Source organism: Carcharhinus amblyrhynchos, chromosome 1 (genome assembly GCF_965287045.1).
Source record: "Carcharhinus amblyrhynchos chromosome 1, sCarAmb.v2.hapA, whole genome shotgun sequence".
Classification (NCBI taxonomy): domain Eukaryota; kingdom Metazoa; phylum Chordata; class Chondrichthyes; order Carcharhiniformes; family Carcharhinidae; genus Carcharhinus; species Carcharhinus amblyrhynchos.
Window position 1 is genome coordinate 54,574,173 of NC_137324.1, and position 15,799 is coordinate 54,589,971.

General features: G+C 43.8%; 1 protein-coding gene across 1 annotated transcript in view; it reads right to left on the reverse strand.

Annotated features, from left to right (window-relative positions):
- dcc (DCC netrin 1 receptor) overlaps positions 1–15,799 on the reverse strand; it is an 844,821-nt gene that overhangs the window by 615,006 nt on the left and 214,016 nt on the right. The gene's annotated exons all lie outside the window — the stretch shown is intronic.

A 15,799-nucleotide genomic window follows, 5' to 3' on the forward strand; every position in this document is an offset into this window, starting at 1 on the left:
ACACCCCAGCAGGGAAGGTGTGTGAAATCACCCCACCACCTCTCCTCCATTCATGCTCACACGATAAAATTGATGGCAGGGCCTAGCAAACTATCTGCTTTCCCTTCTGCAAGCCTCAGGAACTACCAGAAAAAGTGTGATAAATTCCCAGGTAGCATCGTCAAGCTTCCTACTTCATTGCTTGAATAGAGTTCAGCCTCTTCTTTCTCTACAATAGGCCAAAAAATAGATCTGTTGAAATTCTAGGTTTAGTATGGCAACTATAGAAAAAATAATTCTGGAAAATTCTGCCCTTCAGTTTTGCCACCTCTATCATTTGATGTCTAATCTGCCATTCATTGCTTATGCTGTTTGTTTTATTTAGTGCAACACAAGTGTAGTCTTCCATTGATTAATGTTGTATCTACAGCATTCTGAGGAGTTTGTATATGTTTGTAGTCCTCTCAATTGTAACCCTTTCCATTGTATATCATGCTTTAATGCGCAGCTTGGTACCACTTTCAGATATGATGTTACTAACACAGGCACAATACACAGTTTAGATGATACTAGGCCTTTGCACAAATGTGAACATGGGGGGGTGGGTGTTGTTGGAGGGACTGGGGGAAGGAGGTGGGAAAGAGGTCAAATCAGAGACAATGCTGGGTAAACTGGTTTGGTTGAGCAGTGGGGACTGTTGTTGGAAAGTTACCAAGGCTGCTGGTCCTATCACAGGAGCTTCTGGAGGTTCAGCAGCTGCACTGGCTGATGTTAAAGTAGATCAGGAATCGTGCGTGCTTGTCAGTGTGAAAGCTCCCCCATTTTCCTCCAGCGAAGATAATGATTCAATTATTCTAAAGTCAGTGTTATGAAGCGGACTTACTCAGTAATAACCGACTCACTGATGCCCAGTTTTGGGTTCTGCAAGGCCAACTCAGCTCCTGACCTCAGGACAAAAGAGCTGAACTCCAGAGGTGAGGTGAAAGTGACTGCCAAGACAGCATTTGATTGAGTGTGACATCCAAGCAAGGCTGAATTCAATAGGAATCATGGAGAAAAGTCTCCACTGGTTGGAGCCATTCCTGATACAAAGCAAAGTTGTTGTAATTGTTGGAGGTCAATCATCTCAGCTCCAGGACATCACTGCAGGAGTCCCACAAAGATATTATTCTAGGCCAATCATCATCATTTGTTTCATCAGTAACATTCCCACCATCATAAAGTCAGAAGTGGAGATATTTGTGGATGATTACAGAATGTTCAGTTCCATTTATAACTCTTCAGATTCTGAAGCAGTCCATGTCCACATGCAGCAGGACCTGGACAATATCCAGGCTTGGGCTGATAAGTGGCAAGTAACATTCAGGTTACACAAATGCCAGGCATTGACCATCTCCAAGAAGAGAGAATCTAACCATCTCCCCTTGACATTCAATGGCTTTATCATAACTGAATCCCCTTTGAATCAACATTCCAGGAGTTATCATTGACCAGAAACTGAACTGGACCAGCCATATAAATACTGTGGCTACAGGACCAGATCAGAGCATGAGACTTCTGTGGTGAATAACTCACCTCCTGAGTTCCCAAAGCCTGTCCACCAACTACAAGGCACAAGTCCAGAGTGTAATGGAATATTCTCCACTTGCCCAGACGAGTGCAACTCCAAAAACAATCAACATTATCCAGAACAAAGCAGCCAACTCGAATGGCACCCCATCCACCACCTTAAACATCCACTCTCTCCACTGCTGAGACACAGTGTGTACCATCTAAAAATATAAATCAGGAATTCAGAAAGGCTCCCCAGTCAGCATCTTCCAAACCAGTGAGCACCACAAGAAGGACAAGGCAGCAGATGCATGGAACATCCACCACTTAAAGTCCCCCTTACGTCACACACATTCCTGATGGAACTATATCGCTGCCGATATCATTCCTGTTGCTGAGTCAAAATTCTGGAACTCCCTATCTAACAGTACTGTGGGCCTTCCTACACCACATGGACTGCAGCTGTTCAGGAAGGCAGTTCACCACCAACTTCTCAAGGGCAATTAGGATTAGCAATAAATGCTATCTTAGCCAGAGATGCCCAAATCCCATGCAACAAAAACAGAAAATGCTGGAAAATCTCAGCAGGTCTGACAGCATCTGTGGAGAGAGAATAGAGCCAACACTTTGAGTCCAGGTAACTCTTTGTCACAATTGAGAGCAAAGAGAATCTGTGAAGATTTATACTATGACAGTAGTGCAGAGGGAGGACAATATGGAAGAGACAGGGATTGAGTCACTGTGGGTGGAGTTGAGGAATAAAAAGGGAGAGATTACGTTGCTAGGGGTGTACTATAGGCCACCCAACAGCCCAAGGTCAGAGGAGGAAGGCATTTGCAGGGGCATTTTGGACAGGTGCAGGAAGAATAGAGTGGTTGTAGTGGGTGACTTTAATCTTCCTGGAGTGAATTGGAGGGGGCCTAGAGCTGGGGGTACGGAGGGAGAGGAGTTTGTGAAATGTGTTTTGGAAGGGTCTCTAGAGCAGTATGTAACTAGCCCGACTAGGGGAGGGGCTATACTGGATTTAGTGTTGGGTATTGAGCCAGGGCAGGTGGGTGAGGTACAGATAGGCAAACATGTGGCTAACAGTGACCACAAGTCCGTCTACTTTAGGATAAAAATGGAAAGGGACGAGCGCCGGCCGAACGGGAGTGTGCTGAACTGGGGAAAGGCGAGCTATAGCAGGATTAGGAGGGAGCTGCAGGACACTGATTGGGAGGGACTATTAGCTGGCAAGTCCACAGTTGGCAAGTGGGAGGCTTTTAAGGGCAAAATGAAATGGTTGCAGGGGAGGTATGTTCCGGTTAAGCGGAAGGATGGGAAAGGTAGGATTAGAGAGCCGTGGATTACAGGGGGTATTGAAGACTTGGTCAGGTAGAAGAGGGAGGCGTATGTTAGGTCGAAACGACTGGTTACGGAGAGTGCGCTGGAGGAATATAGAGACAGTAGGAGGGAGCTAAAAAGGGGAATTAGAAGGGTGAAGAGAGGGCATGAAATGGCTTTGGCTGGTAGGATTAAGGAAAATCCAAAGGTATTTTTTTCCTATATTAGGAGCAAGAGAGTAGTTAGAGGGAAAATTGGTCCTCTTAAGGACAAAAGTGGGGAGTTATGTATTGAGTCGGAGGGAATGGGGGAGCTCCTGAATGAATACTTTGCGTCGGTATTCACGAAGGAGAGGGGTTCGGAATCGTGCGGTCTCTTGGAGGGAGCTGAGGATCAGTTGCAGGAAATATCTATTACGAGGGAGGAAGTGCTAGGGCTTTTAGGCAGCGTAAGGACAGATAAAGCTCCAGGGCCTGATGGTATTTATCCCAGGCTGCTTAGGGAGGTGAAAGATGAAATTGCTGGGCCTCTGGCGCAAATCTTTGTCTCTTCTTTGGACACAGGTGAGGTCCCAGAAGACTGGAGGGTAGCAAATGTGGTACCGCTGTTCAAAAAAGGTAGTAGGGATAACCCTGGAAATTATAGACCGGTGAGTTTGACATCGGTGGTAGGGAAATTAATGGAAAAAATACTTAGGGGTAGGATGTATGAGCATTTGGAGCGTTGCAATCTGATTAGGGATACGCAACATGGCTTTGTTAGAGGGAGGTCTTGCCTTACAAAACTTGTGGAATTCTTTGAGGAGGTGACAAAAACGGTTGACGATGGGAGAGCCGTTGATGTCATCTATATGGATTTCAGTAAGGCGTTTGACAAAGTCCCTCATGGTAGGCTGGTAGAAAAGGTTAAGGCGCATGGGACACAAGGTCAGGTAGCTAGGTGGATTGAGAACTGGCTGGGTAATAGGAGACAGAGGGTAGTTGTGGAGGGGACCTTGTAGGGCTGGAGGCCAGTGACCAGTGGTGTGCCGCAGGGCTCAGTACTGGGACCTCTCCTCTTTGTAGTATACATAAATGACTTGGAAGAGAGCGTAGGTGGTGTGATCAGCAAGTTTGCTGATGACACCAAGATGGCAGGGTTGGCGGGTGCTGAAGTGGATTGTCAGGTGATACAACAGGATATAGATAGGTTGGTGCATTGGGCAGATAGGTGGCAGATGGAATTTAATCCTGACAAATGCGAGGTGATGCATTTTGGAAGGAATAATGCAGAGAGGAGCTATGTGATAAAAGGTAGACAGATTAGGAGTATAGAAATACAGAGGGACTTGGGAGTGCAGGTTCACAAATCCATGAAGGTTGCGACACAAGTGGAGAAGGTTGTTAGGAAGGCTTATGGAATGCTAGCCTTTATAGGAAGGGGTATAGAGTATAAAAGCTGCCGTCTAATGCTTCAATTGTATAGAACGTTGGTTAGACCGCATTTGGAGTACTGCGTCCAGTTCTGGTCACCTTACTACCGGAAGGACGTGGAGTCTCTGGAAAGGGTGCAGAGGAGGTTTACCAGGATGTTGCCTGGCATGGAGGGGCTGGGTTACGAGGAAAGGTTGGAGAAACTGGGACTATTCTCCTTGGAAAGACGGAGGTTGAGGGGGGACATGATAGAGGTATATAAGATACTGAAAGGAATAGATAGAGTCAATAGTGAGAGACTGCTCCCTAGACTGGGTACAAATACGAGAGGTCATGATTTAAGGGTGAGGGGGGAGAGGTATAATTTGGATGTGAGAGGAAGGTTCTTTACGCAGAGAGTTGTGGGGGTATGGAATGCGCTACCGAGTAGGGTGGTGGAGGCAGGAACGTTGGACTCGTTTAAGGTTCAGTTAGATAGACACATGAGTGAAACGAGGATGGAGGGTTATGGTAGGGGCTATTAAATAAGGTTAGAACCTCGGGAGACACTGGAAAAGCAGACTTGTAAGATTAACGTTTTTGTCTTTTATTCCGCAGGTGGAGGTCCACCTCGTTGTCAAACGAGGGGCATGCACACGGTGGGTCGTGCATGGGCTGCTCTTGGAGGTTCCGGGAGTGGCCTAGTACTTCGTGTCGGTGTGTGTGCTTGATCCTGGACCGGTAGACTGGCGCCGCAACAGCTTGGTGACTAGCACTGCTAGCTGTGCAGATACATGGATTTGGGCCTGTGTCTGTGGGAGTTTGTGCATTCTCTCCCTGTGGTTGCGTGGGTTTCCTCCGGGCGCTCCGGTTTCCTCCCACACCCCAAAGATGTGCTCTTAGGCTGATTGGTTTTACCAAATTGACACTATTCTCCCCTGAATCTGGCTAAGTTAGGGGCTCCATTCGTAGACACGCAGGGTAGAATAGGTGTAGGGTGATGCGGCGGCGCAGGCTCATTGGGCCGAAGGGCCTGTTTCCCGTGCTGGGTTGTTCTTTGTTTGTTTGTTGACAGTGCAGGGTGGGTTGAGGAGGTGGAGAGTTGGAATGGAATGGGGCAAAGGGAATGTAAATGAGGATACAGAAGGCTGAGAAGGTTTCTAAGCCTATCCATTAAGTGATCAAAATGCATGAATGGCAGAACATAGAACATTACAGCGCAGTACAGGCCCTTCGGCCCTCGATGTTGTGCCGATCAGTGGAACCAATCTAATGACCCTCTAACCTAAACTATTCCAATGTTATCCATATGCCTGTCCACTGACCATTTGAACGCCCTTAAAGTTGGCGAGTCCACAACTGCTGCAGGCAGGCATTCCACGCCCTTACTACCTCTGAGTAAAGAACCTACCTCTGACATCCGTCCTATAATTATCATCCCTTAATTTAAAGCTATGTCTCCTTGTGTTAGCCATCACCATCCGAGGAAAAAGGCTTTCACTGTCCACCCTATCTAACCCTCTGATCATCTTGTATGCCTCAATTAGGTCACTTCGTAACCTTCTTCTCTCGAATGAAAATAACCTCAAGTCCCTCAGCCTTTCCTCATAAGACCTTCCCACCATACCAGGCAACATCCTGGTAAACCTCCTCCGCACCCTTTCCAATGCCTCCACATCTTTCTTACAATGCGGCAACCAGAACTGTACGCAATTCTCCAAGTGCGGCTGCACCAGAGTTTTAGTACGGTTGCAACATGACCTCATGGCTCCGAAATTCAATCCCTCTACCAATAAAATCTAACACATCGTATGCCTTCTTAACAACCTTATCAACCTGGGTGCCAACTTTCAGGGAGCTATGCACATGTACCCCGAGATCTCTCTGCTTGTCGACACTACTAAGAGTCCTTCCATTAGCCCTATATTCTGTACTCCTGTTACTCTTACCAAAGTGAATCACCTCACACTTTTCCGCATTAAACTCCATTTGCCACCTCTCGGCCCAGCTCTGCAGCTTATTTATGTCCCTCTGCAAACTGTAACATCCATCCTCACTGTCTACAACTCCTCCGACTTTGGTGTCGTCAGCAAATTTACTAATCCATCCTTCTACATCCTCATCTAGGTCATTTATAAAAATGACAACAGCAGTGGCCCCAAAACAGATCCTTGAGGTACACCACTTGTAACTGAACTCCAGGTTGAATATTTCCCATCAACCACCACCCCCTGTCTTCTATCAGCTAGCCAATTCCTGATCCAAGGGGAACAAGGGTGCAAATTGTTAAAAGACTGCTGAAAAATGTGACAATTGTCCGGAAGGGGTTGGAGTGGGGGCACAACATCTTTCCATGCAATCGTAGAAGGTGCAACGCCTGCACCTTTACTTCCTTCCTGCTCACCATCCCAGGTTCTAAACACCCCTTTCAAGTGAAGCAACACCTCACGTGCACCTCCTTCAATCTGGTCTATTGCACTTGCTGCTGCCAATGCGGTCTACTCTACATCAGAGAGATTAAACGTGGTCTGGGTAATTGCTTTGCTGAATACCTTTGGTCTGTCTGCAAGCAGAACTCTGACCTTCCTGTCGCTTGCCACTTCAACACACCACCCTGCCCCCTGTCCACATGTCTGTCCTTGTCCTTTTGCAATGTTCTAGTGAACCCTAATGCAAACTGGAGGAACAGCATCTCTCATCTGATAGGGTACTTTACAGCCTTGTGGACTGAACATTGAGTTCAACAACTTCAGAGCATGAACTCTCTCCTCCACCTTCACCCCATTTCCATTTATTTCATGTTGATTCATCCTATTCATCCATTTTATCATCTTTCTTTCTCACCTCAATTGTTCCACTTTCCATTCCAGATCTCCTTCTTGCCCTTTCCACCTGCCCCGCCCCCCCACCCCCTCTTAAGGGCACCTGCACCTCTGTTCTGCCATTCATGCATTCTGATCACTTAAGGGGTACGTTTAGTATCTTTTCAGACTTCTATGTCCACATTTATATTCTCTTTGTTCCATTCCGCTCCACCCCAACCACCACCTCCATCAGCCCCTCCCCCCCTCCCCCCCCCCCCCCCCCCCCACGCTCATAAATATAAATTTCCGCTGATTCTCTCTGCTCTCAGTTCTGAAGAAGGGTCATCCAGACTCGAAACAATGGCTCTAGATGCTGTAAGACCTGCTGAGGTTTTCCAGCATTTTCTGTTTTTGTTTCAGATTCCAGCATCGGCAATATTTTGCTTTTACCCACATCTCATGAATGGATATATTAGCAAAAATAATGACAACACTTGAAAACTAATTCGCCAGCTGCAAAGCACTATGAGCAGCCTAATGAGGTGAAAGAGGCTATATGAATTAAATGCAAATTCCTTCTTAGAGTTAAGACACCTCCACTGTGTTGGGCATATATCAAAACATGGCCTACCAACTTTCACTTGGTACACCCATCCAAAAACCAGGTAGCCAGAAAATATTATTCAAGTCCTTGTCCAAAACATGTAAGCAGTTAGCTTTTCAGGACTCACTACGGGCAGCCTAAAATCACAGCTCCGTTCACTATCCTTCTTTCTGTTCAAAGAAGATATTTATGAATGCGTTTCTAATAACATATTTTATGACAAAACAATGTCACACATCCTGCTCTCAGTATATGTCTGGAATATTTAAACTTGAATATGCATGTCCTTTTCATGTTAAAACTGTAACTTGTTAAATATTAGAAAAGGGTTTTGAAGTGTGTGCATGCTAAGTAGTTTTCAATGGCAGCTCTTGCTACCAAAGATTTCTAACTCTTTGCTTTGCAAAGTAACTTTTCTTATTTTGCATGTTAGATATACTGAATATATTCCCTTTCTTTTGTTTATACCACCACACTTTAAATGATTGTCACTTCAATGAAATTAAGTTCTTTAAGAAGGAGGTTAAATGTTACATTTCATAACACATTGTATAGCTGTTGCAGCTGTTGTTTATATGTGCTACTTATATACAAGAGAAACAATTTATGAACAAATTAATAGGATACTGGTCTGACTTTTGAAAATCATGACAATGCAATCAATGGCTCTTTTCAATTAATATAAAAGATGTGTTTACGTTTGCCGGCAATATTATAATGCCGCTGTGGCTAAACTGGAAAAGTGACATGGGTCAGGGACAAAGAATCTGAAGTTGATAAACTGACTTACTGTCAGGGGGAAAGTGTCTAAAATGCCACAGTAAATTAATGTAGCCTGAATGCTTCAGCCACTTTCAACCACAACCATCAAAGACAGGCTAACTGGTTTTCCACTGCATTGCTGTTATGTGTACAAATTGTGGTATGTGAAATACTTTGGAGACATTTCTGAGATGTGGCAAGGCAATGTGTAAATGTAATTCTTCCTCTCAAAAGAACACATAAACATATAAAGAGATGGACCAGAAAAGGCAGGCTTGTCCACCAAGCCTGTCCCAAACATCCATGATACAACAAAGCACCACAGTCTCCAATTTTTCCTTCCAAAGCAGCTGTGCAATCTCTTGAGAGATTGAAAAAACAAATGAGCAAAAGTCTAGGCCAATTCGGGGAGAAACATTTGGTAAAAAATATCTCAAAGCTCTTAAGACGAGTTCGATGAGCTCATAGGTCCCCATGAGCTACAGAACCTATAATCCCATTTAATTTAAATCAGTCTTTTCGATTACTGAACTAAAATTAATCAATATAGTCAATTTTTGGAGAGAGCTGAAGATATCTAATTAGTTTTAGCCATGCTGCAGATTCTCAATCATATATCGTAATGGCATTTTAAATGACCTATGGATGAGTGCTGTTTAAAATATTCGAAATTGAATGTTAAAATGAATGTGCCCACCTCGCTGATACTAATCACCCACATAGCATGTGCAATTTACTAATCGCAAACTCTATTTAAACTGCTGAGGCAATACTCTACCAGCATACTTCCTACATCTATGCTGAAAATACCAGCCGGAATTCTCCAATATTGTATGGCCAATGTGAACAGAGGATTTGGCGCTCAGCCAAATCTCCATTAACAGTAGGGGGACTAGAGATTCCTAGCTGTGGGGGAGTTTGGACAATTCAGGCCATCATCTCTACGATTTCACTCTGGCCTGCTGCCTCCTAGACCATGGAGGTTTATGGCAGTTATTGCCCATCTCTGATTTAAGAGTCAACCACATTACTGTGGGTCTGGAGTCACATGGAAGCCAGACCAGGTAAGGATGACAAATTTCTAATCCTAAAGTGAACCAGATAGGTTATTACAATAATCAGCAGTGGTTTCATGGTCATCAGTAGACTTTTTTTTAAATTCCAGATTTTGTGAATTTAGATTTTACCATCAGCTGTGGTGAGATTCAAACCTAGGTCCCCAGAGCATTACCCTGAGTCTTTGGATTACTGGTCCAGTGACAACACCACTACGCCACACTCCACTTAAATCTTTCATAGCATGTCTATGCAAGCGTTTTACTCCTGTAATGCAAACTAATCTTACACTTTTCCCACAGCACTGCATGTTTCTCTGATTCAAATTTTGATTGATTTCTCTTTTAAAAATACAATAGTCACTGCAGCAACTATTCCCACTAGCAAGCTCCCATGCTCCAAGAATTTTTTTCATAAATAAATTTCACCCAACCTCTCTCCATACTCTCTTCATGATGATATTATGCTGATTAACGTTGAGGAATAGTATGTCCCTCTTTTTACACTGTCAACGTTTTAAAAATTTGGATTATTTTTTCTTGAGATATGGACATCACAGACAAGACCAGTGTTTCTTGACCATCCCTAATTGCTCTTGAGAAATCTCTTTTCAGCTTTCAAATGATTGTCAGTTTTCTCTTAAAGAGGGAATAGTCTCTGATTCACCCAATTTGTGTGGCAAAGCATTCTATGCTTCAACAACACTCTTCGTAAAACATCTCTTTTTATCCTCTTTCCACAATCATTAACTGGCAATCTACTACCCCTCTCTTTGCCAGTGGAAATAGCTCAGTATTTCAAGACTCACTTCGTATCTATGATACCTCATCTCAGGCACTGGTGAATCTCACAATGGTTTATCTTAGCTATTACAGAACACTCAAAACTGCACAATAACTGGAACCATGGCCCAACTGTGTATACATTTATCAGTATTTCTTTGCTCTTTTATACCATCCACCTGTTTATTACACTGAAATGTCACTGAACCTTTGACGGCATTCTGATCTCAGCGGAGATCAGTGATAATATTTCTCTTCTTTTAGAATTGTAACAGAATGAATTCTGAACAGGACAGTTGTGGAACAGATTGGCACCCGAACAGCGTAGCTTAACAGAGAAATTAGTGACAATGGGAAGCTCTGTTAAGTATTGATAAGTGGAATCTAAAAACTGAAGCCAAGTTTGGCAGCTTGACTTAAACTTAGAACTTTAGTAATTCTGGTAACAGAACTTGCCTGCCAGTGGCAATCAGTTGCAAGCATTTGTTTTCGAAAAGGTGCTAATCGCCAGGTGTAAGGCAGTTTACTCATCACTGAGAACTTGGAAGTAGTATAAAGAACAAGAGGGCCTGAACAGCGTAGCTTAATAGAGAAATTGGAGAGAGTGGGAATTTGGAGAAAAGTGGGAACAATCTAGTATGTAAAATTAATATATATAAATAATTGAAGAATATAGATCATAAAAGTTAAGTTACAACTACCAGAGGTGGCACAGTGGCACAGTGGTTAGCACTGCCACCTCACAGCACCAGGGCCCGGGTTTGATTCCCGGCTTGGGTCACTGTCCGTGTGGAGTTTGCACATTCTCCCTGTGTCTGCACTGGTTTCCTTTGGGTGCTCCAGTTTCCTCCCACAGGCCAAAGATGTGCAGGTTAGGTGAATTGGCCATGCTAAATTCTCCCTCAGTGTACCAGTGAACAGGCATGGGAGTGTGGCGACTAGGAGATTTTCACAGTAACTTTACTGCAGTGTTAATACAAGCATACTTGTGACTAATAAATAAACATTACTTTAGGAGCTGACCTGCGAGGAAGCAGTGGGGCAGAGCACAGCACTCTCTACATACTTGGTAGTAAATGGGTAAATTGTTTTCTCCACTTTAAAACTACATTAAGGTAAGAGTTCCAGCTTTTCTGTAAAAAAATGAACTTTTAGTAAATTTCAACTGGGCATAAATTTAATGTAAGAGTCTTTAAACTAAAATTATGGAAGGGGAGCTCAGTCCTATGTGTTGCACTGCCTGCTATGTGTGGGGATTCATAGATGCTCCTTGCAGTTTGGATGAGCATTTGTGTGAGAAGGGCCATAGGTTAATCCAACTTGGGCTCTGGGTTTCAGAACTTGAAAGTTGGCTCAAGGCAGTGAGGTGCATTTGCAACACTGAGAGTAACTTGAATAACACGTTTTTAGACGTGGTCACTCCACAGCTGAAGGAAATGCAGTCAGAGAGTGAATGGGTAATCACCAGTCAGGAGAAGGAAGGCAGATAGGTTAGTCCCAGAGTGTATCTTGCTCAAGAACTGTTCTTCTCTGTTGGGTAGTGGTGAGAGTGACGTTTCCTCTGTGGACAGCATTCAGACAACGAAGTCTCTCAACACCAGGTTAAAGTACAACAGGTGTATTTGGTAGCAAAAGCCACTAGCTTTTGGGCCTCTGACCCTTCGTCAGGTGAGTGGAGAATTCTGATCACAAACAGGAGATGTAAAGACACACACTCAGTTTACAGAATACTGGTTAGAATGCGAATTTTTACAGCTAATCCAGCATTCAGAGCCATATTCACAGGTTCAGTTGCACAAGATGGGAGGAGTAAGTGTGGAAGAGCAATAGTGATTGGAGACTGGATAGCGATGATGTGGAGATTCTAGTATTAGACTGGGATAGTCACAGTAAGAAGTCTCAGAACACCAGATTAAAGTCCAACAGGTTTATTTGGTAGCACGAGCTTTCGGTGTGCTGCCCTTTCATTCGGTGAGTGGCCACTCACCTGATGAAGGGGCAGTGCTCCATAAACTCATGTTACCAAATAAATGTGTTGAATTTTAACCTGGAGTTGTAAGACTTCTTATGGAGACTAAATGGTGAGGGGGCCAGACAGGTGCTTCTGCAGCTGCAGAAGTGACTCTAAGGTAGTGTGTTACACCCATTGTGCCAGTGTCAAGGATGTCACTGTAGGACATTCTGAAAGGAGAGGGTGAACAGTCAGATATAGTGGTTCACATTGGTACCAACACATACCTTAACTCTGCATTCCAGACCGACAAGTCTTTTCCCTCTATATTCGGCTGTACATCATCCCATACTCTAATTCCATACCATATTCCATCCCCCTGCCAAATTAATTTGATCATCCCCCACCACTCTCCCCTCCTAATCCACCGCTGCTCCCCCAACCCCACAGCAATAGCAAACCTCCCTGCAAGGATGTTCATCCCATTCCAGTTTAGGTGCAACCCGTCCAACTTGTACAGGTTTCATCTTCTCCAGAAATTGACCTATTGATCCAGGAATCTCTCTCCTCAGCCTCGCTTTTATCGCCTCTATCCTCCTAGGGCTATACTCACTAACATTCACTAGCACTGGGAGTAATCCAGAGATTACAGTCTTTGAGGTCCTGCTTTTCAATCTGTGACCAGCTCCCTAAATTCCTGCTGCAAGACCTCATTCCTCTTTCAAACTATGACTCCTTGATCAAAATTGCAACACCACCTGCTCTTTTACTTCTCCCCCTGCCCCTTCCTCAAACATGTCTCTGTGATAGCAACAGTATCATATTTCCATGAGTTAAGCAACACCCTTAATTCATCTGCTTTACTCGCAACTTCTCTGAGAAACCTCCCATATAAGCTTTATGGAAGCCCTTGTGAAAATTAATATACACAATAACCACTGCATTCATATTATCCATGAAGTCAATTACTTCTTTAAAATACTGTGTTAAATTTTGCTCATTCTCAAATCAGTGCTGGCTATCCTAGTCTAATAGTTTACCTTGCATCTCTGAACACCACTAATATGATGATGAATTATGATTTCTGAGGGGTTGGGAGTTTGAACAATAGATAGATTAAAATTTATAAAACCTGAAAGCTGACCCGAATGTACTTCTAAAACAAAAATAAAAGCAAAATAGTGCAGATGCCCGAAATCCGAAACACTTCAGTTTTAATGGAAGCAAATGACTAACCTGCTCTTGAGTGGTGTTTAAATATGTTAATGACACTATTTGCCATGCACTTGAACAGACTTTTAGAAATAACAGTTGAGAGCTGAACTCGGGAAACCTGGCAGCTGAAGAGAACATTTAGATCTTTCAGACAAGTGCCTTTCCCGCACTGCTTGTGGGCCAGGAAGACCAGAGGGCTTCCCTCAGGGCCCAAAAGCAAGCCTGCATTATTTCCCACAACAGCCTCTTAATCCATGATCTCTTCAAACCCACAACACCCCTCCATTAGCCCCATGCTCACAATCTTCAGGCTTCAATCCACTAATTAGTTCCCCAACTCAATTTCTCTTCAGCAGTCACCCCACAATTTCCTCCCATGTGCTCACATCTACCCCCCTCTCCCACCCCCACCAACTTGCAAACTTTTCAAAAATTGCAACCAATTTACAAGCTGTATTCTCCCATACTTTAGTTCACATCCCTGCCATCTGTGCCCAACCCACGCTCCCCCTCTCACCAATCTGCCTCTGTACTCAGCCAGTGCAGGCATGTCCCCACCCTCACCAGCCAAACAACACTTCAGCCGTTCAATCACATCGTCCACTGAGCAGGAAACAGACAACAGTTGAAATTAGGTCCTATTGTTAGAGTTGGCAGGGTCTCTGTAGTACTCGCATTTCTGGGTTTCCCAATCATCACAAACCCTACAAGAAGTGTTGCTATAACATTGAAATTGAGCTCCCACAGTGCTTTTGAGCAACTGAATTAAATTTGATACTAGGCAGCCAGGTTTCTCAGGGTGAGATAACCCAGAACTGAAATTGAAATGTGAACAGTTGGAAGAAGCAGTTAAATGCTTTTTATAGAATGATGAGTGCTCCCTGCAATCTTTCAAGGAGGTTTTCTGCTGCAATTAGTTTCTCCTCCATTTCAATATGTGATCCCAAGCCTTATGACCAGAAATTCTTGCCTTTCTCCCAACTGGTAGTCCAACAGACAACACGGTGGCATTGTGATTAGCACTCTTGCCTTATATCACCAATACCCGGGTTCGATTCCCGGCTTGGGTCTATGTGAAGTTTGCACGTTCTCCCTGTGTCTGCGTGGGTTTCCTTTGGGTGCTTTGGTTTCCTCCCACACTCCAAAGATGTGCATGTTAGATTGATTGGTCATACTAAATTCACCATCAGCTTCAGGGGGTTTATCAGGGTTAATTCATGGGGTTACAGGGATAGGGTCTGGGTGGGATTGTGGTTGGTGCAGACTCAATGGGCCAAATAGCTTCCGTCTGCATTGCAGAGATTGTATGATTCTATAATATCCATCTTATGTTCTACAGTCCTTGTCAATCCCCATATGTACTATGGCTGATTGACAGGGGCCAACTCCAACATCTTGTCAATCTGGCCAAGTGCTAGGACGTAACTGAATGTTAAATTCAGCAGGATCCCTTTTGTCTCAGGATTTCCAGCTTCCACCCCTCCTCCCATTTTCCCCTATCCCAATAAATATCAAGACCATTTAATCTCTGTTGACGATCTAAATAGAGCCTTGTGGTAAAATCGTAGTACCCCAGTGCTTCTTGACTTGCCTGACCTCAGGAAAATCATGCATTTTTCAAACCAATATCTGAAGTGTCTGAATAATGACATGAAAAGCAGGATTCTTTTGGGTTTAAAACAAACGGCATTGGAAGAGGCATTGAAAAGACACGTTTTTTAAGGCAGCTAAGCATTGATAATACTCTTTACTGTCCTCTGGTTGGTCCTTTGCATCAGTGTGGAGCAGAATTCGCTACCTGCCAGCAGAAATAGAAGCAATGCAGACGACTAAAAAACAAGCCATTCTTTCCCTGTTGGTGCCCGGTTCTTGGTATTGAAATTCTTACTCAGTACAAATATGCATAGGATACAGCATAAACAACTGTGAAATTTGATTTGGATTGCCACAACTCAGTTATAGGTAGTCTCATGAGGGAGAGTGATAAAAAAAACATTTCCAGGACCTGAAACTGATCCTGTGGGGAAATCACCGCACAAAGCAAAGTATTTATATATGTCATGGTCGAACTACTTTCTCTTGCCCCATTTGTGCTTTAAAATTGTTGCAGCACATTTTTTTTTTATCCTTGGCTACAAATTCCACTTTGAATGCCAGGCTGAAACTTTCCTGTGTTTGCTAGTTAGTAATAGTCTGAAGTGAAATGACTTTGGGCAATCGTACTTGGCACTACATTGAAAATCTTTTGGAAAGGTCAAGAGGATGGCTCCTGTGGGAAATTGAAATGTTATATTAGTGCAGTATGGGAATGCTGCACTGGGGTTAGTGCAAAGACATACAATATTGCTGATGAGGAGTTTCACTGAGTTACCTGTCAGATG